The following is a 25,643-nucleotide window of genomic DNA, read 5'->3' as shown; positions in this document are numbered from 1 at the left end:
CTGGATCCATTTCAATCCAGAACGCGATTTCTTTTGATCTTGAATAACTGCTCCATCGCTCTTGACAGTTTAATAATGGATATCATGACTTCAGTATGGTCACTGGAAAAAAAAAATTCTCATATACTTTAGATTTAGTTTGAACACTTTTCAACCATTAAGTTCGTTTGGTTTTCACTTTTGCGCTTTGCGAAAGCAAGGAGTGTATATAATCAATGTTTGCTAAACATGTCACGCAATATCGTTAGTATTTTCGTTGTGTAATTGCTAATTATACCCATTTTTTGCGCGTTATCTGAGAATGAATACAGATCTTTGATAGTCTTTGAAATGAGAAGAGTTTATTTTTCTAATAGTTGCTTTTATTTAACCACACAACAACACCCTACCTCAATTGTAAGTGTAGCCTTGTCTCTCAATAAAACCTCATAGCTAAATAACAATATAATTTTTACCGTTTTCACCAAGGACATTAATATCTTTTACCTTTGGCTCTTTGTCCACAATCTCCTTCGTAACTGATTCGGGTTTGCCTCTCTCAGTCTGAGAGTCGAGGTATTTCGTTATTAGCTGGTATTTCTCCGGGTCCCACACGACCTCGTGAGGCCTGTCTTCGTGGCTCAGAACCAAGACCTTGTTTTCGGTGAGATCCCATTTCCTCAGTTCCATGTCCACGCGCTGTCGGTCATTCCCCGTCCAAGATCTGCTGCCATCTGGTGGGTTGGAAAAGAAGCGGAGGGTGTAACACTCGTTGACATTGATAAACATTCACCTGAATGTAGGTGAAATGAGTATGTATATGCAGTGGATAGGTATGGGTATATGTATGTATATATGTAATAAATACATTCTTTGAAACAGATAATTACATATCTGTAAATAGAACCCATGACCTGAGGGGTCATTGGTGAATTAGGAGCGTCCTACGTGACAATCTCAAATCTAGATCACGCTGCGCAATGCATGCAGTAGCCTGGTTTACGTTTGTTTGGAAACATCATCAATTCATGAATCTGTTAACTGCTCACAACACCTTCCATGGGAAGCGGTTGACCTGTTAACCTGCGCCGGAAACTTGTAACTTCCGAGCCGGCGGACTACTTATTTCTTTTTGTATAAATCGCTGAGATAGCTAGTGTTTCGATATCGACACGATGCTTTGAATTGTTAGTTCTATTCCAGTTATCAAACGGAGCGGTCTTCTGACCGAATCATCTCTCTTGTGATGGAGTTGAGAAATAAAGCTGTTTTAATGTATCAACTTCCTCCGTTTGAATCATCTCCCTTATTCTAAGAAGAATCAACTTTACTAAGATACAACGTAGGAGAGAAGAAAAGTAGAACCAGTAATGCTAACGAACAACAGTTGTAAGAAAAGACAAACAGTCTTTCGCCAAAGCGGAAGACCACAATAATGGTGGCAGCGGTGGGACCAACTTACACAAGAACCATATAAGCCTACCGAAGAATTTAAATCATCGAAGCCCAGTTATAAGTCAATAATAAACTGAGGAAACGGGATCTTCAATCAACACAACTGTAAACATCCTATGAAGACGAAGATATGTCCTTCATCGAGAAGAATACAAGCATCAACATCGACGACTTTTGAGTGACTGTCATCACATGTCTCCAAGAATCAAAAACCGGACGCGAAGCAGCATCGAACATCAACGGAAAGAAGAAACAAACATAGGAAACAACGCGCGATCACATGCAAGGACGTGGAAATTAGGCCAAGAGGAAGCGACACGAGAGAGAGAGGGAGGCTGTGACGTCATCACGACATTGACTTCTTCCGGCAACGCGAAAGAGAGGGGGAGGCTGTGACGTCATCGGACGTCAACAATCTTTCCCCATATAAACCAGAGCTAAGTAGAACTTTTATCTATTCAGGTTTTTTCTCAGTGAGGTGTCGTACATTAAGAGTCGATCGTCCAGTATTCCTGGGGTGAGTTATTCGGTCTTAATCTTCATTCATTACAGGAATCAATCTTCAACTACGAGTTCTCGCCCGCAGATTCTTTTTCTCGTTGTTGCTAATCGTTTTTTCTACCAGGAATTCTCCGTATAATATCTTTATCAAATTATCTGTATTAATAGTATCTTTTTTGGGGGGATTTTCCTATTATTTGCAACACATTTATACTGTATATTGCATATGCGTTTACGTAGTGGTCGAGTGTACTCTTATAGATATTTTGATAGAACCGCAAGGAATAGGAGTGATAAGAAAAAAGTAAAAGTTAACATGGCAACTACTGCGGCTGGCAACCCGAATGTTGTGACGCTCGTCAGCGCGAGGTCAGCAATTGTCCCTTTTCAAGGTCGGGTCAATGGGTTCCATCCTCAAAACGTTGAGGCATGGATCTCATCTGTAGACGCTCATTTTAAAATGCAAAAAGCATCACAGACCCATCTGTACAATTACAGGAAGCAAAAAGCTTCATAGACTTTGCTAAAGGAGACGCAAGTGCATATCTAAGAGGTGTTTCTTTCCAAGAGGCGGCTACATGGGACGAGTTCAAAGTTAGGTTACGCTCCGTGTATGGCAGTGAAGAGGCTTTAGACGTAGTACTAGCTTTAAGAAATATCCTTAACCAAGCCTCTATGACTCAGCTTAATGTTGTAGAGTGGGCGGCGCTAATTGCCAACTGGCTAAAATGAATATCAAGTAAATTTAAGTAACTCCGGGTGGGTTACAGGTTCCAAAATCGCCGTGAAAGATTTTATGTCTCATTTACCTCACGAGCATTACAGTCATGTTGCCTGAAGCTTTAGTGCGGTGTTTTGACAAAAAGCTGCAGCCCAACAGTACGGAACTAGATGGTATAAACAGATAAAAAAACACATGTCTAAATGTACTGACCTTGATCCCTCGCTTACTCAAGTTTTTGCAAAATGAGAATAAACCACAACAAGTAAACGTGGTCAATAATAATCAAGCTGCAGGGATGGTTTGTTATAAACTGTAAACGACCATGGTCACATGATTTCAGACTGTCGGAGTTTTTGTTCAATACACAATAGTTTCCACTCTTCATATAATCGTTGCTTCTCACGGAATCAACAGCAGAATCCTAAAAACACGCAAACAGTTTGCCAATGAAAACAAAAAGAAGGGTGGTCCTCAGTACTTTAAAATAAACAAGCGAACAGTAATGCTGCTCAACAGCAGAAACAAACAAATCGTGCTTCAGGTACCTCTGTTCCTGGGTTCCGTCTAGCCAGAAACTGCAGAAGGTCAGGACGAATTTTAATCAGTTTAGTCAGATCATTGTGAGGCAATCAATTTTCCTATGAAACACACGGCCGAATCCAAAAAATCTGTGCAGGTTCCATAGATTTGCAACAAATTCACGCAATTATAAGTCAAGATGAGTTACACCCAACCTTACATGCAGTAAATTTGGACCATAAGTCATTTACTTTGTTCTTTGATTCTGGTAGTCCACGTAATATCATGGATTTGCGGACTCATCATTTACTCTTTTTGAACTTCCCTATAGAGAAGTCCGGAGTAAGACTCTCGGGTATAGGAAATAATGAATTAAATGTGGTAGGAGTAACTCATGTTCAGTACAAGGTCAGTAAGCGCACGTTTTCGATAACCTTTTCGTTGTACAAAACATTTTTATGTATCCCGCTGTAATTATAGGATACCCGTCTATGGGCAATCAAAACATTACCTTAGCCCCTGCAAAACACGGCGTGTATATCAAAGGAAAATTCTATAAGTCTTCTAATACCCTAAAATCAGTTTTAGATAATAAGGAGACAGAAAATAGAGTAGTAACATATATCGAAGAACCAATCACTTTTCTCATGAACCAAGAAATAATCCACGCGACCCAACAGAATTCTCGCTCACCCGTAATATCAGCTTGCACACAAACTCTCGAGCCGAACGTAACTTCAAACATATTAATGCGTGTAAAGAAAACCTTGCCGGGATCTGAAATGTTAATCCTTTCCGACACTCTGAAAACACACGGATTATCCGTCACACAAGCCATTTATACATCAGCTCACAACAACAATGTAACATCGAAGTCTGTAACTCATTTGGAATACCACTTTAGTAATCCACAAAAATCAACATATCTTGGGATGTGGAAGTTTATAAAACAGCGCATTCTTACCGTAGCTGAGATCAATCACGCTCAATCAGTTGCGGATGAATCCCTTTTGCAATCTATAAAAAATAAAATCAATAAAGACATTCAAGAAGAAGAAATTCAGCAGAAATTTTTGAATCTTTTAACTGAATATCATGATGTCTTTTCCACTACGGATGGAACCTTAGGAAAAACGGATGTCATCGAGCATCAAATAAGGCTAAAGGACAAACAGAAAGTTATCTATGTACCTTCGTACAGACTTCCTATGAAATTCCAGAATGAGATAACTGAGGAAGTAGGTAAAATGCTAAAGGAAGGAGTCATTAGGAAATCAAACAGCCCTTATAATTTTCCGTTAATAGTAGTACCGAAAAAAGATCGAACTTGGCGGATATGCGTAGCTTTTCGTCGCTTAAATGAGGAAACAATCCCTGACCGATTCCCAGTGCCATGTACTAACGATATTCTATCTTTACTAGGTCAGAACAAATATTTTACCAGTTTGGACTTACTCAAAGGCTTCCATCAGATTCCGTTGGAAGAAGAGAGTATCCCATACACTGCCTTCAGCACAGCCAGGGGACATTATGAATTTTTGCGTATGCCTTTTGGTTTACGTTGTGCTCCTATAACTTTTACTAGAATGATCAACATTGTGTTTGGAGACTTGTTAGGAGATATCCTACATGCCTATATGGACGACCTTGTAATCTTTTCTAATACCTTAGAAGAACATCTACGTAAATTAGAGTTAGTGCTACAAAGACTAAGGCAGCATAACCTAAGGGTAAAGATAAGTAAGTGTGAATTTTTAAAAACAGAACTAGTCTATTTAGGTTTCACGGTGTCTAGTCAAGGTCTTAAAGTAGTCCATGATAAGGTATAGGCTATCCGTAACTTTGCGATACCTACTAACGTCAAGGGAATACAGCAATTTCCAGGATGTAGTGGCTATTATCGCCGCTTTATACGCAACTACTCAATCATAGCCGCTCCCCTAACCGATCTTATAAAGAAGGGCGTAGATTTCATATGGTCTGAAAAACATCAACAGGCGTTCGATACCTTGAAAGATGAACTGTGTAGTTCTCCTATCTTGAAATTTCCTGACTTCGGTAACGAATTCTTTATTGCAACAGACGCCTCAGACCTAGGAGTAGGTGAAGTATTGCTTCAACAATATGATAAACAGTTTTTCCCTATAGCTTTTTATTCACGTAAACTGAGACCTTCCGAAAGTAAATATGCAGTAATAGACAAGGGAGGGCTCACTATTGTTAATTCACTAGTGCATTTTAAGTTCATAACATACGGTTATCCCGTCAAGGTTCTCACTGATCATAAGCCCCTAACGGACTTCTTTAAAGGCTTTAGTCACAGCCCTAAGCGAACTCGGTGGCATATGATCATCCAGGACTTTGGCGCAAGGATCGGGTATTTACCTGGGAAAGCAAATATCATTGCTGACGCATTATCACGCAACCCCTCGTCATCTTGTACGGAGCCATTAGCTGAATTAATAGATATATCAACCTCCATGCCCATTGTTAAAACTATATCTGAACAGGAAGATCTGGGCTGGAGTGCTGAACTATTACAGACGGAACAAAGAAAAGATCAGCAATTAGAAAAAATCATAAACGCATTAAACGGAAATCCGAAGGAAAAAGAATATATAAAGTATAAGCAGCAGAATTATATAATCAAAGATAATATCCTGCGTAGATCCGTGAAGAGGAAAACCCGCAACACACCACAGTTGAATAACAACCAGGTGGTGGTACCGATTTCACTCACCCACTGTCTTGAAATGGTTGCATGCAAATCCACTGCATGGACACCCGGGTTTTTCCATCATGTCACAGAAAGCCAAATCCTTATTTTATTTGGCATACGATGCTTACAGATATAAAAAAGCACATGCTAATTGTCGCACTTGTCAAGAATACAAAGGGCACACGAAGACACCTGTCAGCCTAGGGGCTTATCTCGTGCCAAATCAACCCTTTGAAAGAGTACACTTAGATTTATTAACAGGGTTTTACGAGTCAGACAGAGGAAATAAGCACCTCCTAGTAATCATAGATGCCTTGACTCGATATACAGAACTGATAGCGCTTAAAACAAAAACCGCAGTCGAGTGCGCTAGGAAGTTTTACGAGTGCTTCATTTGTAAACATGGAATTCCACACATAATCATATCCGACTCTGGCGGAGAATTCAATAATCACTTCCTTAACTCCTTGTGTGAATTCCTTTGCATAAAGAAAATCAATACCATGATCTACCACCCAGAGTCTAATGGGCTAGTGGAAAGGGCAAATCGTAAGGTTTTAAACATTTTAAGGGTCACCTTAGGGGGGATGGACCCCAACTGGGACATTGCCATACCTGCGGTACTAAGCACTCTTAATCACTCATATCATGTATCTATTAAAATGTCACCGCACGAGGCACTGTACGGTATCCCAGCTAGAACACCTTTCCATGTATTAACGCCTACAACCAATTTATCAAATCCTCTAAAGGATGTTATGGATGCAAGCATAAGTCGATATAATATACTTCGTAAGAATCTAGAAGAAGCACAAATTATAATGAAAAGAAATCATGATAAAATAGCTAAGCCAACTAGAACATATGCCGTGGGCGATAAGGTATACATACAAGTATACGTACGTAAAGGTTTAAACTACAAACTGACACCTAAGTTTGAAGGCCCGTTTAACATTTTAGAAACATTAACGGCCAATAGATTTAGGATTCAAAACGTATCCCAACCCACTGATATGAGAATCGTTCCATTGGCACATATCAGAAACTAAAGAAGGGTAGATGGAGTGAGGGAAAAATTTTTGTATTTATGAAACTTGTATAATAATTTATATATATATATATATATATATATATATATATATATATATATATATATATATATCATATTTGTATGTAAACATATTCTTTAACATGAGTTATTACATATATATTACTCATTACAGGTTTCCAAAATGAATCTGTTATTGTTAGGAGTGATATTGTTCGTTCAGACATCTTTGTCGTGTGGGAAGAGCGCTAAAACGAAAGAATTAGAGTTTAATCATGGCACTATTATAGAAAGAACAGAAGACGTTTTCATTACAGCAAGTAATATAGTCATAGAAGTAGACATGCAGGCGATATTCTTGCCTGAGGATGACGTCCTTAACCTAAAGAATGACCTGTTGAGGTTTGCTGTTTCGTTAAGGGAAATGCACCAACATTATTTTCATGCTAACTCAGAGATTTCGCTAGCTCAAACCCTAAGCGTCGCGGAAATGTTATCATATGACTTGCAGAATAAAACTGCTGAGGCAGAGGAACTTGCTCGGGACCTGCTGATGTGGTCTGTGCGGCACAATACTCTCGAACGTCGCAACCCGCTTATTTTTGCTGGACTAAACATCTTGGGATCTGTTGCAAGGCTTAGGAATTTCAAATCGCCTTAAGATAAATAATCAAAATAAAAGAATTGAGTTTTTGCAACACAAAACCGAATTAGCTTTGTCCAAACTGCGCAGCCAGTTATCCTCAATCAATCAAATAATGAGTTTGGTGAACGAACATTCTAGTAATATCGATCAGATTACGGAAGTTCAACACTTGCTGGCTACGTTAGCTTATTATAGTTCGAAAATAGATCATATCCGTACCAAAATATCACATTTTATTGAGAAATCAAAGGACTATGTAGAAGCTATTACGTTAGCAACAAAGGGTGTGTTATCTCCACACCTTATGCCTATTAAAGATCTGACTTTAACTTTGGAGAACGGACGGGAGAAACTAGGTTATATTCCTTTATTAGACGCCCATAAAATAGAGTTTTATTATAGCTTAATATCGGTAAGCGTTGAAAATTATAGGATTATGATCACTATCCCCTTTGATTCTTCCGATGCCTGGCAATCATACAAAATAGCACCGTTCCCAACTTTCATGACAAATAACTTAAGTCCAGTAATATCCAATTTGACGGGACAGGTATTGATTTCCCCTGATAAGAAATCATATACAGTCATTAAAGACTTAGATAAATTCACTCACTGTTCAGAAGCCATGAATAATAAAGTTTGTACAGCTGACTCTTTTGAATTCCACCCTATATCAGTGGATTCATGTGAGTTAGGCATAGTGCTAAACGGTTCTCTCTCCCATACACGCGAAGGTTGTCTGAAGAAACTTTATCCCTTTGACGGTAATAAGTTCAATTACAGAAGGAACAACGGCTCCTGGATCCGATACGACAAATAACGTTTTCAAGTGTCATGCCCGGACGGGACCACCGCCCATTCCCAAGTCTTTGTCGCAGCTGATGGTTGTACAGGGACATCTACAAACTACACAGTCAGAGGGGTCAACACGATAATACGTGAGAGGACCTTCTTCGCGAACTACACCTGGGCGACTACAATTATCCCATCACTACCTCTCCCATACAACGCGCCGGTGGCTCATCGTTTGACGCAACTGGCTGAGATGGACCACGTGTTACCGACTTATGCAAGAGGAGAAAATCTTCGTTACTACGTGCTGCTAGCCGTGTTTTGCGTTACGGCAATGTTTATTATCGCCGTTAACATCTTTGCTTGGCGTAGGATGAGGCGAACACAGAAGGATCTTCAAGGGAACGTTTTGCCGCGTCCAGACGACACTCCTGTTGTGTTAAAAGCGTATACGTTCAGGGCCATCTGAAACTGGCCATTTCACCTGGTTCCTAGGAAAACTGTCTGGAATTGTGTTGTGTGTGAAAAGCGGTCTGTACGCTGTCAATATGTAGGACAAGAAAGACTCCAAGCCTTTGCATTTGAACAGTTAAAAGTATCTTTCGAGCACCTAATAAAATATTGTAGCCCAATATATATATATTAATATACATAAAAGTATTTTTCGGGCACCTAATAAAATATTGAAGCCCTATATATTAAACTATTGGTGCGTGTACGTACCAGGAATCTATATCTGTGCACAATTATATATTACAAAGAGTGACAAGTACTCTTTAACAATTATCCATGATCATGTTATGTATATTACTGAGTAACCGCTATTCTTAATCGGGTTACCTATTACTATAATCTTCATGTATACATGTTAACCTTTTAATTTTTTTTTGGTACCTAATAATCATTATTATCAAACATGGATCTATATTTTCCATGCATTTTTCTTTATTTATGAATATGTCCAAAAAGGGTATGTAACAAAACCTTTTTATGCACTTAATCACTTGTTATGATTATATCTAAACATATGTTACGAGCACACTCCTAAGAAACCATGTTTAAAGTAACTTTTGTTATTCAAGGCTTGAATGGTAGCCTAATGTAATAAACACATTCTTTGAAACAGATAATTACATATCTGTAAATAGAACCCATGACCTGAGGGGTCATTGGTGAATTAGGAGCGTCCTACGTGACAATCTCAAATCTAGATCACGCTGCGCAATGCTTGCAGTAGCCTGGTTTACGTTTGTTTGGAAACATCATCAATTCATGAATCTGTTAACTGCTCACAACACCTTCCATGGGAAGCGGTTGACCTGTTAACCTGCGCCGGAAACTTGTAACTTCCGAGCCGGCGGACTGCTTATTTCTTTTTGTATAAATCGCTGAGATAGCTAGTGTTCCGCTATCGACACGATGCTTTGAATTGTTAGTTCTATTCCAGTTATCAAACTGAGCGGTCTTCTGACCGAACCATCTCTCTTGTGATGGAGTTGAGAAATAAAGCTGTTTTAATGTATCAACTTCCTCCGTTTGAATCATCTCCCTTATTCTAAGAAGAATCAACTTTACTAAGATACAACGTAGGAGAGAAGAAAAGTAGAACCAGTAATGCTTACGAACAACAGTCGTAAGAAAAGACAAACAGTCTTTCGCCAAAGCGGAAGACCACAATATATACATAGTAAATTCAAGTATGTACTATACTTCAAAAAAAAAAAAAATTAGAATCTAAGCATGCCAAGTATTGTTACAAGAAATAAGACGATGCTCTCATCGAATAAAATTCTGAATGTAATTCTGTTAAAATTGTAAAATATTATATAATTTCTCTAATAAAAGATAAAGAAAATGTGAAGGTGTTCATTTACTTTTAGCGCTCTCTCTCTCTCTCTCTCTCTCTCTCTCTCTCTCGGAACTACAAACATAGGCCTACTTCCAATCATAACCAGTCGTACCACAAAGTTGTCGTGCTTTAAGAGCCGATTTAATATTTAATTGAGAGAGTGAGAGAGAGAATTAAGTTACGGTAATAAAAAAAAGTCAGGATAATGATAATTAATGCAAAATCACAGTTAGCTTAACGACAAATATATATATATATATATATATATATATATATATATATATATATATATATATATATATATATATATATATATATATCTAAATCGCGAAAGTTTGGAACGTGATAAATCCATAAAGGTATAAGCCACGAAGGAAAGATAAACAACGGAGTTCTGCAAGATCTTTAGACTCAACGTCCTTTACTTAGCTATATATATATATATATATATATATATATATATATATATATATATATATAATATATATAAAATAATATATGTATATATAATATATATATATAATCCTTTTTCTTCTCTCTAACACCCGGTTTACTCTCTCTCATTTTCTCTCCCTATCATTTTCTCTCTCTCTGTCAACCCCCTTCTTAAACCACCCTCTTTGATGTCATTGATGTTTACCCTATAGTATTCTTTTCTGAATGATAAGTCATATGTATACAGAAATTTGTAAAATAACTAAGTCTACGGGCATGGCCAGCCCAATTTCACGGGCGGAACAAGCCCTGTTTCACGGAATCCCTTCTCACCCTTCGGAGGGGGGAAGTAGAAATTTTGGGACCCCGGGCTCCCTAGGGGTTTCCGGGCTCCCAAAGATAGGTCTCGACCTTCCCGGGGTGGAAACCCATCTCCGTTCCGAATCTCAGTCCCGTCAGACCGACGGCCCGGGAGCCCATACCAAACATACATACATTCATACAAACATGCATACACACATTGCCAAATATTATATATATATATATATATATATATATATATATATATATATATATATATATATATGTGTGTGTGTATATGTATATATAGAAACAGATATTGCAGGTTAAGGGTTTTAACCTTCATTTTTGTGTGTATTGAGCAAAGTTAACCATCTTATAGATTTCATTTTCTTAAGCTAATGGGTAAGATGGGGGAATACTTTAGGAAGTTAAGTATTAGTAAGAGTAATGTAAAGTGTGGTTTATCTGCTGAATCGCCCAATTGTATAATAAAACCTCGTTATCTTTACCTGTCATTAGGGCAAGAACTACCAGCGTAGCCAGTCCGATGCACAAGGTCAGTGGCCACAAATGGTTCCAGTTCCATAGACGGTATTGATGTGGAGTTGGGTGAAACATCTCTTCTCGTAACTGCTCCTTTCACCTGAGGACGTGAGGATGCGTTATTTGTTTTACAGAATTTTTGAACAAAGCCATGACTAACTATGGCAGAGATTACTTACGGTAACTGTGGACAGTATCACTGGTTATTATTATTATTATTATTATTATCCCCTCCAGATCATAACAACTAAGGCGAAGATTACTTATGGTAACCGTGGACAATATCACTAGTTATTATCATTGTTAATAATAATAATAATAATAATAATAATAATAATAATAATAATAATAATAATAATAATAATTATTATTATTATTATTATTATTATTATTATTATTATTATTATTATTATTATTAATATAGCCCCTCTAGATCATTATAAACTAAGGCGACGATTACTTATGGTAACTGTGGACAAAATCACTAGTTATTATTATTATTATTATTATTATTATGTGCAGCCAATAGGAAACAGCTTTGCTAAAGATATAGGACATTATTGGTTTGATCTTTCCCACGTTTGGGTTCTTTGACAACACTTAGATATAAGGTGCCTTGGTAATAACCTTTCTGAGAGCTCTTATATAATATGCACGTGTGCTTTGGTTTGTGTGTGTGTGTGTGTGTACGAGCATGGAATTTTCCTGAAAACAGTGTAATTTTACATTGCATTCATTTTACTCTTCACGAGCTGTGCCTGATATTATTATGTATCAACACTTACAAGAATTTTTTCATAGGATTAATTTCTTATAAATCCTTATTACAGTATTTGCTTTATTACATAATTTGTTAGACTATACCTTGATTGAAACTGACAATAAAATCAATTTCATTTTCAAACACCAGATGAAAACATGTAATAGTCCAGAATAAAAGTACTTATTCAGAATCATTTCTTTACCTTTCATGAAGGAGCTTCGGAAATATTTCGATTCACACACGTGTTTGCGCAATAAATAACTAATAATAGTTTCAAAAATTCGCTTTCTCAAAATACCTCACTGTTCATTTACGTTTGCCGCTAACAGAAATATCCTCGGACGCTTATATACAATATAGTTAGTTTCAATACCACGATCTGTCTTCACTTCACCCAGTTGAGATTTGTTGCCTGGGGAAAACTGTCAGGAATTCTGTCTCGTTCGTGTTATCTAACTTGACTGTTACGTACCAACAAGGAGAAGTAAGACAACACATAGGAATGCTGCCAAGTTTCTACTCAGGAGAGAAACGAGATCCCTCTGATGGGACGCTAATATTGCCTCCAGGCCACCATCGACAGCAAGAAGAGTTGGGGAGACGAACCACATGAGGAAAAAAAGGTTTAATCTTTATTTTCCTCATACGTAACACTCGATGAATTCTGATGCTCGCACGCACGCACACACATACGCACACTCACATGAGTATGTGCTCATATACGTATGTCTATATGTGTACGTGTATGTATGTGTTTAATGAATTAGACAATGTGCAAAAAATCTCGTAAAACGCCATTATTCAGAGTGCAGAAACTAAAATGTCTACAGATGTTACTGACGATGGCCAGGGATTACCCTGCGAACATCTATCTTTTTTTCTAATCCGCTTCTTCCAAGTTCATTACAAAGATCCTGAAGAAGGTACGAGTAATCCCAGAGAGACAGACGAAAGAGCCAAGATCTCCAGGACCTTGGAAAGAGCAACTTGAGAGACTGATGATCTTAAAACTTATCAGTCTTGTGTATAATGTATGACAGTTTTTCCCTTTTGGAAGATGCACTTACGAGGTCCTGTTCGAATTTGGATGAACCAAGGCGGTACCAAATATTGGCAGACCAAAGGACTAATGGTCTCAGTTTTTCTACAAATTTCAAGGCCTTCTGACACTACGTTTAGTATACGTCCTTTCCAAAACCGTGTTGTTCTATGGACAATGATTGGCTGTGCATTGTGCTTATACGAGAGCTGCGGTTAAATCCAGAGCCGGAAAATATGAAAATATTCGCGAGCCATATCTAATCAAGGTACACGCATCTCATTTCGATGTTCAAATACCAACCCAATATTAAGATATCGACCCGAAGTATTCAGTAACCCTGGGATACCAGTTAAAACCAGCAGGAGCAGGTGCTCTAATTATCAATCAAATCGAGGAATCAAAGCGCACGCGCAACCCGCCAGCTTCCGAGTCAAGGTGGGAAATGAGGCCACCTGACATTTCTGTTTTTTTCCGTTTTTCCGCCCAGTTTTAAACTTGTTCCAGGAATTTTCTCTCTGCTCTCGAAACGTGCTTTTTGTTCTTCGTTGTTTCACTTAATCCTGTTAATTAATATCGTAGACTCGCGGTAGCTGGAAAACGAGAAGGGAGTTATGCTTTATAAATTTTATTGTATTCATGCAGACAGCCAGTTACACACCCACCCACACACACACACACACACATATATATATATCTATATATATATATATATATATTATATATATATATATATATATATATATATATATATATATTTTTTTTTTTTCTATTCGAGCTGCAAATGTCCTTTAATATCTAATTCGCTCTACCTCGGAATTGATATATTTTCATATATGTAAACCGAAGGTAGAGCGAATTAGATATTAAAGGACATTTGTAGCTCGAATAATTTATATGAATCACGGTGATGTGATACATTATTTCATATACATATAAATATTATATATATATATATATTATATATATATATATATATATATATATATAATATATATATATATTATATAATATAGCTATACGACTTCCTCCCTGAAATGGATGTGTCGATAGATTCATAATACGTTGACCTCCCGGGTCTTGTGTGTGTGTGTGTGTGTGAGGCTGCGAGCTCCATGCCCCCCAGGCTCCTAGTAGTACTTTCCGGATGCAACCCTTCATAGTCTAATAACCCTGTTGCCTGCCGCCTGATTTAATACTCAGGGGTTTTCCAGGAAAGGCAAACAAAGATCGTTCTCCGCGGAGGTCGTTCTGGTAGCAGTGTCACCAATGGTCGCAATACTTAATTGGATTGTTTTGAAAGCTTAACATTGATGCCAGCTGCACGTTCCGGCCATTTCCACAAAGCATTGTATTTTTCGATGAAACATATCTACCCAATTATTCGCAAGTTGATGAAACTTCAATGTCTCCTTCACGTGATTACTCAATGGCAGAAGATTCTGTCTGATCCCCTTTCGCTATTCGTTCCGCCGGCTTTGTGAGTCACGCACCGTTGTTTATTTATCAAAGAATAAACTTGCTGTCGTTATAACGAAGCTGGTATTGATGGCTTCCATTTTTTCTTTGGCGGCTGAGCTTCCAGGGAAAAAACCTCCTAACGAAACACAAAAGGTGCAGAAATATCCCGAAACAATAACGAGTCCTCCATTACTTTTGAGTCCTGGTTTTCACAACATTTGTAAATGGATCTCGTTCACCAGGAACTGTTTAGGAGGGTTTGCTGTTTCTGCCTCGTTTCCGCTTCGCTTTCTTCCTCTCCCCGCCACTCACCCCCCCCCCCTCCCCGCCACCGAGGCCCCTCACCCCGCTCACCACCTCCCTTTAGATTTTTCCAAACCGAAAATGTTGACAAACAAGTGTTGCATCTGCTACCCGTTCTCTCCCTTCCTCCTCCTCCTCCTCCCCCTCCTATTCCTCCCTCTCCTCCACCTCTTTCCTCCTAACCCCTCCTCCTCCCCCATCCCCCAAGTCTCTCAGCTTTTGTTTCTTGTATCTGTAAGATTCCAATGCAGGAATAAAAGATAAAAATGATAGTAGAAGGTTGTTTATAAAATCGAGGACAATAAAAAATAGATATATACTGATAGAATCTTGTATGGGTAATTACAGAAAAATATTTACATTAAAATACATAGATTATTTGTAAAATGTACAAGATCGAATTTTTGTTAAATTCTATTAGATTTAAGTCAACTTTGATAAAATTCTGCATATATTACTGTTAAAATTGTAAAATATTGTATATTTTCTCTAATAAAGATAAAAATAATATAAAAAATTCCGGTGACACGTAGTACTGCCTGTTGGTATTCATTGTCGCTTACTCGGGGAGTAAGCCTACAAACTACGTGGTTGTTGTTGATGTTGTTCTTATTGTTCTTGCTGAATATAGTGCTTACAACTTCCACCTGAGGGGAAAATCTTGCACGCGTTTCCGAGTAAGGTGGAGGACGGATCACGCTTTTTTTTTCCGTTCATTGTGAGGCTCTTCGTCCACCCAGTTAATAAACCGTCTTAGAAAGTTATGAAGCAATTAAGAGAGACCTGGATGAACAGTGTCTCTCCTCATCGTTTACTTTCTGTTGAAATGAAGGTAATATTACCATCCCACGTCGCCATACCCTAAAGTCTTGTCTCTGAAGTCCTGTCCCTGAAGTCCTCCCTAAAGTCCCTGGCCTTGAAGTCCTGTCACTAAAGTCTTGTCCCTGAAGTCCTGTACCTGAAGTCCTGTCAATAAAGTCCTGTCCCTGAAGTCCTGACCCTGAAGTGCTCTCCCTGAAGTGCTGTCCCTGAAGTCCTGACCCTGAAGTCCTGTCCCTGAGGTCTTGTCCTTGAAGTCCTGTCGCTAAAGTCCTGTCCCTGAAGTCCTGTCCCTAAAGTCTTGTCCCTGAAGTCCTGTCCCTAAAGTCTTGTCCCTGAAGTCCTCCCTAAAGTCCTGTCCCTGAAGTCTCTAAGGACTCTAGTTCAAGGGGTAGAAGTGTAGGATTTCAATACGAGCGAAAGAAACACTGAAACAAGTCTTTAAAAAAAATTGCTTAGTTTCTGAGGAGTAAAAAGGGTCGAAAATGATATAAATATGAAGATACGACGTTAAAAAAGCTTAACAATTTTAGGTGGTAGACATTCCCAACAAGCACGCGAGGTATTTGTATACATGGCTGGACGTACTGCTCATGAACTTTCATTATTATAGGTCTGCGAATCGGGTGGCCCTTTCGAACCTATATCTGTTAGATGGTTTTTCCGTGAGTCAACTTTTAGAGGCTGACTTTGTCTTGAGTACGTACTCACCCATATTCACAGACACACACACACAGACACCATATATATATATATATATATATATATATAGATATATATATATATATATATATATATATATATATATATACATACATATATATATTTTACATATGCTTATACATAACAGTATCTGTTTATATCTACATATAGTACATACACACACACAGACATATATATATATATATATATATATATATATATATAATATATATATATATATATTGCTACTTTCAAAATGCATATATCCCCTCTTTGAGTGTATAAAATATCGTGTATAAGATTTTGGCAACATTTTTCAGATTCCTAGCTAGCTTAGAATTAGATGTTTTAAATGATTGTTCAGATTTCGCATAACAAAATGTAAAAGAATATATAACGTAGTATGAAAAGGAGAGAGATTATCTTTGTCCATTCAAACTAGAGTTGTTTTTCAAAACCTGTCAACACGTTTGATTAGGGACCTCGAGGTCTTTGCAGTGTTTTGGGATTTCTCTCATCACGTTTGATAATGACTTCTGCTCAAGTCTGTTTTGATCGAGTCGTGTCCTGTTGAACAGAATCGTTTCATACGCGTTCATCTTCGTCAAAGCCACATGCAGATTTCACAGTTTGTATGCAAAGTTACATCAGTTTTCGAAGCTTCTAGAAAGAATTATTGCCCAAAACGTTTTGTGTCATCTCCACTGTCCAGCTTCCTTAAGGAAGAGAAATTCATTGCATCTTAGAACCACGAGGTGTTCAGATCTCTCTCTCTCTCTCTCTCTCTCTGCCTTGTCATAATTGATATTAACGTAAAATGGTCACTCGTAACTTGTAGATTTCAGATTTGATATTTCTTAGAGTTGTGTTATTTAGTGTTTTTTGTGGAATCTGAACAAACATTGTGTGTGTAACGGTGCCTGGTTTTGTGAAAGTGTGAAACAAGCTGCAGCAAAGGAAGAAAGAAATTGGTATACCAAGAAGGTAAAGTGTGTTATATTTTTATTAGTTGCAACTAATATCTAATGGTTATGATGGTTTGGTAAAAAACTAATAACTGATGGTTACAACGGTTTGGTAAAAACTAATAACTAATAACTATTGGTTACGATGGTTTAGAGAACTAATAACTAATAGTTACAATGGTTTAGTGAAATTTACATTTTTACACATTGCAAATTTTTGTGTTTTGTGTTTGTTTCATTTGAGGTGCATTTATCCGTTTTCTTATTGAAGTGTTTATTTTTGGTGCATTTATTCATATTCTTATTGAAGTGTTTATTTTTGGTGCATTTATTCATTTTCTTATTGAAGTGTGTGTTTTTATTTTATTTAATTAACTTAGTTATTTTCATTACTTAATCGTTGCACATTTAATTGAATTTAACACTGAATTAATTTGCATTTACTTAGAATTCTTTTCAAGTTTTATTGTTGTTTAGCACTTGTAAATTAATTTCCAAATTTCAATTATTGCCTAACACTTTTGAATTTTGAATGAATTAATTTTCTTGAATTTTGTGATAAATTAATTTTGATTTAATTTTACTTAATTGATTCAAGAATTAATTAAACTTTGCTTTGTTTTCAAGTAACAGTAATTTTCCCTGATATTGTGAATTTCACTTATAAATTTTGAGTTTATTAATAAATTTTTTTATTTAAAATTTTTGTAAGTGTTTTCTTTATTTTACATCAGTATTTAATTATGATTATATTGATGTTAGGTAGAGACATAGAGTGGTAACTGATTTTTTTTCCTTCAATTAACATGAAGTGACTTAGAACCAGGGAAGTACTTAGACTTTTGAAATCAGGGAAATACTTAGACTTTTAAAGTTGTTGATGGAGTGATGCCCTTTGATTAATTTGATTACTTACAAGATTACCTCACACCTGTTTTGATGGACTTAGTCTGATTTTCTGCAATACTGGTAAGTTGTTAAGGGATCACTGTTGCCTTTTAGAGTATTCAGTCGTTTAGTACCTGTGATGAGGGTTCAGGTGTCTGGTTGTTGTGGTAACAATTAATGAATGGTAAGTGTAGTAACCAGATACTTGGCACTTTGTCACAATATATAAATATATATATATATATATATATATATATATATATATATATATATATTTATATCTATACACATATACATATACAAGTATGTACTATACGTAGATATAGACAGATACTGATGTCTAAGTGTATATATATGTATATATATATATATAATATATATATATATATATATATATATATATATATATATATATATATGAGAGTGTGTGTGTGTATGAATATGGGTGAGGACGTCTTCATGTAAGTCGTCCTAAACGCCGGGAAACGTAACCTTGACTATTGACCGAGGTTGACAGACGATGTTAGTACTTAGCAGACCAGGCGTCAAATCTTGATCTCTCGCCCGTTAAGTCCATATCCTTACATAAATGTTTAATGGAAACGAAAAGGCAGAAACGGTGAACCCTACTGATTCCACTTTCACGAAATCAGTTGAGTCGAGGCCTACGCTTCATTCCTTCCCTTAAGAGACGAGGATTCTTTATCTAGAGCTCGACCCCCCACCGCCCCAAGCCTATTCCACGCACAATACAAAAGTAAATGCTAAATGAAAAAGAGGCTTTTCCATTGTCTTTTATGCTGTCGCTCCTCTTCCAGCGTTATGATTTCCAGCGCGGGCGTGGAAGCCCTTCATTCGATCCGGTTTCGAACTTATGTCTGCGCGACCTACTTATGTCTGGCGTCAAAAACAGTTGCCATTGACCCTCATCCTGACACTACCACCACCACCATCATCCGGCACCTACCTCTACTTCATACATGCCCCCATTTTCTAAGAGGGACGAATGCTTTGAAAAAGTGTTCGTGCATGCAGTTGCTTTGTCCGTTCCGAACGCCCCGCGCGAAATGGATTAGGTTCGGGAGCAAAAGGCTTATTGTTTTATAAGCGATGTCATCCTTAGCATTGCAATTATCACAGTGGAATTATTTTGAGGCGTTTACTGATGTAGGACAAATGTATAAATCTGTTAAGAATATATTATGAACATATAAACATACGCATGTACTCACGTACGCACGTATACACAAACGCACATACGCATACATACATGCATGTGTGTGTTCGAGTGTATGTATATCTATGTGTCTGTCTAAATGTCGTTATAATTCTCTTCACTACTTATTTGTTTGTTCATTGGTCTTATTTTCATTTATCTTTTTTTCTTTTATACTTCAGTTTTTTTATTTGTTTGATAACTATATTTTTTATCATGATGCGTTTATTGCTAAAAGTAAAAAAGAATCGACTTCGTGTAGGATGCAAGTGTTGGTGTGTGTGTGTGTGTATGTGTGCGCGCGCGCGCGAATCGTTCCTTTTGAAATACCTGCGTAGGAAGTCAGAGGATAAAAGAAAAAAAAAACTACGTGTCAAGCAAATGTTCCCAGAAGCATTTTATGACTGATCCAGTAAAGTCAGCCATGAAATATTTCTGGTTCCATGTGACGTACATGACAGAAATATTTGATGCCAGACTTTACAGAGGTAATGGAGTGTGCTGGGGATGTTCATATAGCGCAGAAGGTCAAGTAACTTGTGAAAAGAATGTTTTACAATGTTCAGTGATAATGATAATAGAACCAACTAGATGATCATTTCTGAAAGATACTTACACTGTAAGAATCAATTGTATAATGGATATAAATACTTCTTCAAGGCGCGAGTATTATCAGTATCACTGAGAATTCCGAAATTTTAGTGATTTAGTGATTTATTAATCCTGGCTGGTCATTAGAGAGAAATGAGGGCACAGTATTGTAGTGGAAAAGAAAACAATAAATTACTGATATGAAATATATATATATATATATATATATATTATATATATCTAATATATATATATATATATGTGTGTGTGTGTGTGTGTGTGTTGTGTCTGTGTGTGTGTATATAAACTTATATATTAAAAGAAACAGGTGCAGGAAAACAAGCAGATTCCATGGATAGCTTAATCCTACGTTTCGTGACCCTTAGGCAGCACATCATTCAGGGACATCTATAAATTAAATTATCAGACATTAGTGTGTTGTCAAAACATTAAAAAGATACATGAAAACATATGCACTAAATCATACTTAAAACTTAAAAATAATACACATGGAATTAAAATCACACAAAAATGAATTAGCTATTAGATAAAATCACATACACATAAAAGAAGGGATTTAAAAATAATAATAATAAAAGGGGGGCGGGTGGGAGATTCTAAAAACTGCAAAATAAAACAGATATAGTAATTATAATAAAAACATTAATTCAATAACAGACATACTTGCGGGACAAACACTAACCTTTCAAAGTAAGGGCAAAGCGCGCACTAAAAATTCACAAAAACCTACAGACCAGAGAACCGAAAATATAAACAACTATAAACTAGGCAATAAACAATGGAACAGCCGTAGTTTGGTGATTAAGAGAAGCAACTTACAATTTAATATCTAGGCTCTCGAGTATAAGCAATTCTGATGTTTTTTTTTGATTGGCCTATAATTTTGAAATAATCGTACTTATTAGGTGTTTCACAGTTGTAGGCATGGTTTCTGATGCTAGAGAACGTATGTATGTGTATATATATGCATATTATTGTGTGTGTGTATACATATATATATAAGTTTCTGACTACGTCATGTAACGTTATCCACACTATTTCTGAAACAGATCAGATTTCATGGTTTATTTTTGTATTGTAATTTTTAGTAATATTTAGGGGCTTTTACTCATTGGTTACACCAATTACGCAGGTCCTCATACCTGCGGGATTGGTGCAGCCACTGAGTAAAAGCCCCTAAATATTAAGAAGAAGAAGAAGAAGAAGAAGAAGAAGGACAGAAATACCACGAAAACTGGTCTGTGCTCGAGAAATAGCGTGGATGACGTTACATGACGCAAGCAGAAACTCGTTCAAAGCCGGACTTCGACTCCAGGAGGACCTTTTTAAAGCTAGTGACACTAGACACTTGCTGCATGGGTAAGGGTTTTGGGTTGGGGGGGGGGTGGGGGGGGGGGGGGTGATACAGTCTTCATTATTTTGTTCAAGGCCGACTATATTGTTGGGATTTTGGAATACCAGATGGTCATTAGTTTCATGATTGTTGCATTTTCTTGCAATCAATAGTATATATCTTATACTTATCTTGTTAGGAGATTGCATTGCATTATTTCATTAAAAATGACACAATTCATATATATATATATATATATATATATATATATATATATATATATATAATATAAATATGTATATTATCTATATGTATGATATATATATATATATATATATATATAATATATTGTATGTATGTAATATATATATATATATATATATATAATATATATATATATATATATATATATTTATATATAAAGGGTCGGGTAGACCGAAAAGATCTTGCCTTTCTCGTCATCTATATTCCTCCGTGCATCACGTTTTGTATACTTCGTGATAAAGTTATCATATAAATAATATATATATATATATATATATATATATATATGTATTGTGTGTGGATGATGTGTGTGTGTGTGCGCGCCGTGCGGGCGTGCGTGCGTGTGTGTGTGTGTGTGTGTGTGTGTAAAGTGCTGGGTGTTGTATGTTTGAAAGTGTCTGTGGTGTGTGTGTAGTATATGACATGGGTATTTTAGTTGTCATAAAGTGATCATTAATCTCGTAGGAATAGTGTGTGTATATATGTGTGTATGTATTATGTATACGTACATAAATACATATAGGTCAGGTATATGAGTGAATGCGTTTTAATTATGTAGTTTTTCAAGTGAAAAAAAAAATGTCATTTCTTTGTAAGATCAAGATTAAGACAATATTCATCGACACTCAAACCGCCTTTAATTACAACATTTGAACCCTAATGACGTCATATGACGTTATTCACGCAAAATGTTTTTTTAAGCTCATGACCCAATATGACGAAACATTACAATACGCTATGGACTTTTACTCGATGGGTACACCAACTTCCCAGGTGTGAATGAGTCAACAATTGCTCCGTTTATAGTTCATAATCTTTTGTGGCTATTGGGAAAAATCTATGAAAAACGTGGAGTTATTTTGAACAAAAGGCGTAATAAAGAATTACGTTCAATGTATCGTGAGCAGTAATTTATTTATATTTTACAGCTGACTTCTATGAGATTCAGGGCTTCTGTAACACGGTTTTTTGGCAATAACTTTTTATCTATGCATTTCATAGATATAACGCTTATTCAGAATACACATATCTACACATAACTTTTTACTGTATTCTGCATTACGTAGGTTGAATAAATTTGGTACTTATAATGTAAAAGTGACTTTTGGAGACGGGCCAACTTACTCAGAGAAAAGGTTTCGAACGCACTCGTTACGTAACTTATGACAGCATTTCTTCCCTCTTTCTCGATGGATGATTGGCTATACGTAACGAAGGCTATACCTCTGGCATCAATGACAAAAATTTAAATACAAGCAAAGCAGTACACCTTTATGAACTCTGAATCCTCTCCACTGATAATTGTCATAATGAACAAACCAACAAAATATGTTAATAAATACAAAAAACACTTCGATTATTAGTCTAACTCCCAAAATAAGTGTCCTAAGAAATTATAATCTACTTTATAGGTCACAATCAGATTGACAAGATGTAGGGAATAGTTGGTAGTCTTCAAAGACACAGTAGACAAGCTTGATTTGATAACTGCTGTATCCAATGTCAAGCAATTTTTATTTATCTGGCTATCTACCTATTTACTAAAAAAAAAAAAAAAAATAGACGGTACCGTATTTTGGCTTTAAACCTTCACCAATAATTATCGTCAGAAGGATGACTTCATGAGGCTCCACCCACTTTGGCCACGTTATAATTCAGGATAACAATGAAGGCTATCATGGACATTGTTGTATTAGAAAATCTACTTCTGGCTATAAAAAACTCATTTCTCGAGTAGTTGCAAGAAGTGCTAAATGATCCTCAGGGATCCCAGCAGTTGCCTAAACGTTAATTCATGTATATTGCTGCTATTACTAATTTTGCGGCACTACTGCTACAGTAAGTATTACTACGCTAGCACAGATACCCCACCCACATCTATGTATCGTTTCCGCCATTCATAAAGTCTTTATATCCAACAATGGTCATACAGACTAAAGAAGAAGAAAAAAAATTATATCCGGATGATCCGTTGGTCTGCTGGAGATTTTAGCACATATAGCTTGGTATTTACTTTGGATACTTTCTTATTTTAACAAAAAATAGTTATATAAAAGACTGTTTACATACAACTCTCTCTCTTCTCTCTCTCATTGGTGGCATAGTGAATAGTTAATGAAATGTTCAAAAAATCCTGAATGACATTACAAGAATTATAATCACGTTACGCTAAAGTACAAATCAGACCATGAACATTGATTTAAACTAGAAACTGAATAATTACCTATCAGCTATAGTAAGTATGCCACGGCTTTCCCCTCTTGATGAATAAAGTTTGCAAGTCGTAAGGCAATGCAGTTTTGCAACCATGGGGACAATTCCAAATCCTGTTAGCCATTCTTGACTACTATGGGTTTTCAGAGCCGATGGAATAAGGTGAATGGGTTTCTGTCTGGTGGATGGGCGGGGCAACATTTCGTAAAACGATGTTTACCTTGCTTACGTGTAATGAATGTTTTTTCGACTCTTGGCTCGCAATCATTGGCCATGGCGTTGGCTAGATCATTTTTACTCTATAAAAATTAAAACTATCGGGTTTAGGTTATTGATAATGCTGACAAAATTTGTGTGTAGTTGTAAAATATACATATTTCAACTTTCAGCTACATCCGATGCTTTGATAAGGAGCAAAATCCAAAAAACCGTGTTACAGAGGCCCTGAATTTCATAGTAAATTAAGATAATATGTATATAGTCAGTTTGGTCTAGTCGTGAGTAATGAACAGTGTAATTTAGTAAGTCACCTCCGGACGTGTCATTGGTACCAGGGGATGGGGGATGGGGGGTGTGGCACAAGCCCAATTTTATAGAAAAAAAAGCTCGCGGTTATCTACTTTCTTCAGCAGGGTGGTCGCTCTGACGCGTTTGTTTTGGCGCTGTTTTTTGTCCAACTAATCCACAGGACTGAAGGTGGCCCCTACTTCTAAGGCGGGGGAGGGGGCGCTGTCCAGAGACACTATGATCACCCGCATTCCTTGTAACTCTGAGGAAATCGTAAGCTGCTTGCTTCATTGACTACTTTATTTATCTTTTTTTTTTTTCAACTGCTAAATTCTGGATTCGAATCGTGCTTTTATAAACTGCATTTATCATAATCCTCCATTTCACTCCGACCCGAGTTAGAGAATCCTCAAGCTGGTTATGTCATCGGTCTCGGCATTTCGAAAAAAAAAAAAAAAAGTCATATAGAGTGATTTTTTTTATTCCTTTTCCATACATATTTCAGAGCAAACACATTTACTCTTGATTTTACGACTGCCGTGTTATTTCTCGCTTTTAGGAAAATCGTAAATCTGTAAGATTTAAGAATGACTTTTTCAGCTCAAGAACGTATGAGATTTTTTTTTTTTACTTTTATTAGAAAAATATTACATGTCATTTACATAAGTAAGATGTTAGATGTTACAAAATATTACAAAAATATATACCTACAATATTTACAAATTACCACTAGGTACAAATTAAACACTAGGTACTAATTGTTGTATTACTTACAGATTTAATACTGGCTACTCAGAAACAGTAATTAATGTACTCTTTTGTGAAAAGCTTTTCTATTCTCTCTTTGTAATTGTTTTTTAATAGCCACCCTTCCTCTCATCATACACTGGAATTCTTCCTTATGGATTCCTGCAACAGAGGTGATGGCTGCTCAGTATCTATAATAATAATATATTTATGCTCTGGTATATATATGTATATATACACATATGTATATTTGCATGCATGTATATATAAAGTGCATAATATATTATAGATACTGAG

The 25,643-nt window shown here is 36.5% G+C and overlaps 1 long non-coding RNA gene across 2 annotated transcripts in view; it reads right to left on the bottom strand.

Moving 5' to 3' along the window:
• Window positions 1-365: 365 nt before the first annotated feature.
• The window catches only part of LOC135214858 (uncharacterized), a 29,151-nt gene continuing 3,873 nt past the window's right edge, over window positions 366-25,643 (bottom strand). The window contains exons 1-3 of one of the 2 annotated variants that reach the window (XR_010314507.1): window positions 12,479-12,810; window positions 11,480-11,613; window positions 366-713 (exon numbers count right to left, since the gene is read on the bottom strand). This is a non-coding gene — a long non-coding RNA (uncharacterized LOC135214858). Of the gene's footprint in view, window positions 714-11,479; window positions 11,614-12,478; window positions 12,811-25,643 lie in introns of those variants that run through there. The other variant, XR_010314508.1, reaches the window with a different exon arrangement.

This window comes from Macrobrachium nipponense, chromosome 46 (genome assembly GCF_015104395.2).
Source record: "Macrobrachium nipponense isolate FS-2020 chromosome 46, ASM1510439v2, whole genome shotgun sequence".
NCBI lineage: Eukaryota > Metazoa > Arthropoda > Malacostraca > Decapoda > Palaemonidae > Macrobrachium > Macrobrachium nipponense.
The sequence above is the reverse complement of the archived record's forward strand: the minus strand, read 5'-3'. Positions and strand labels throughout refer to the sequence as shown.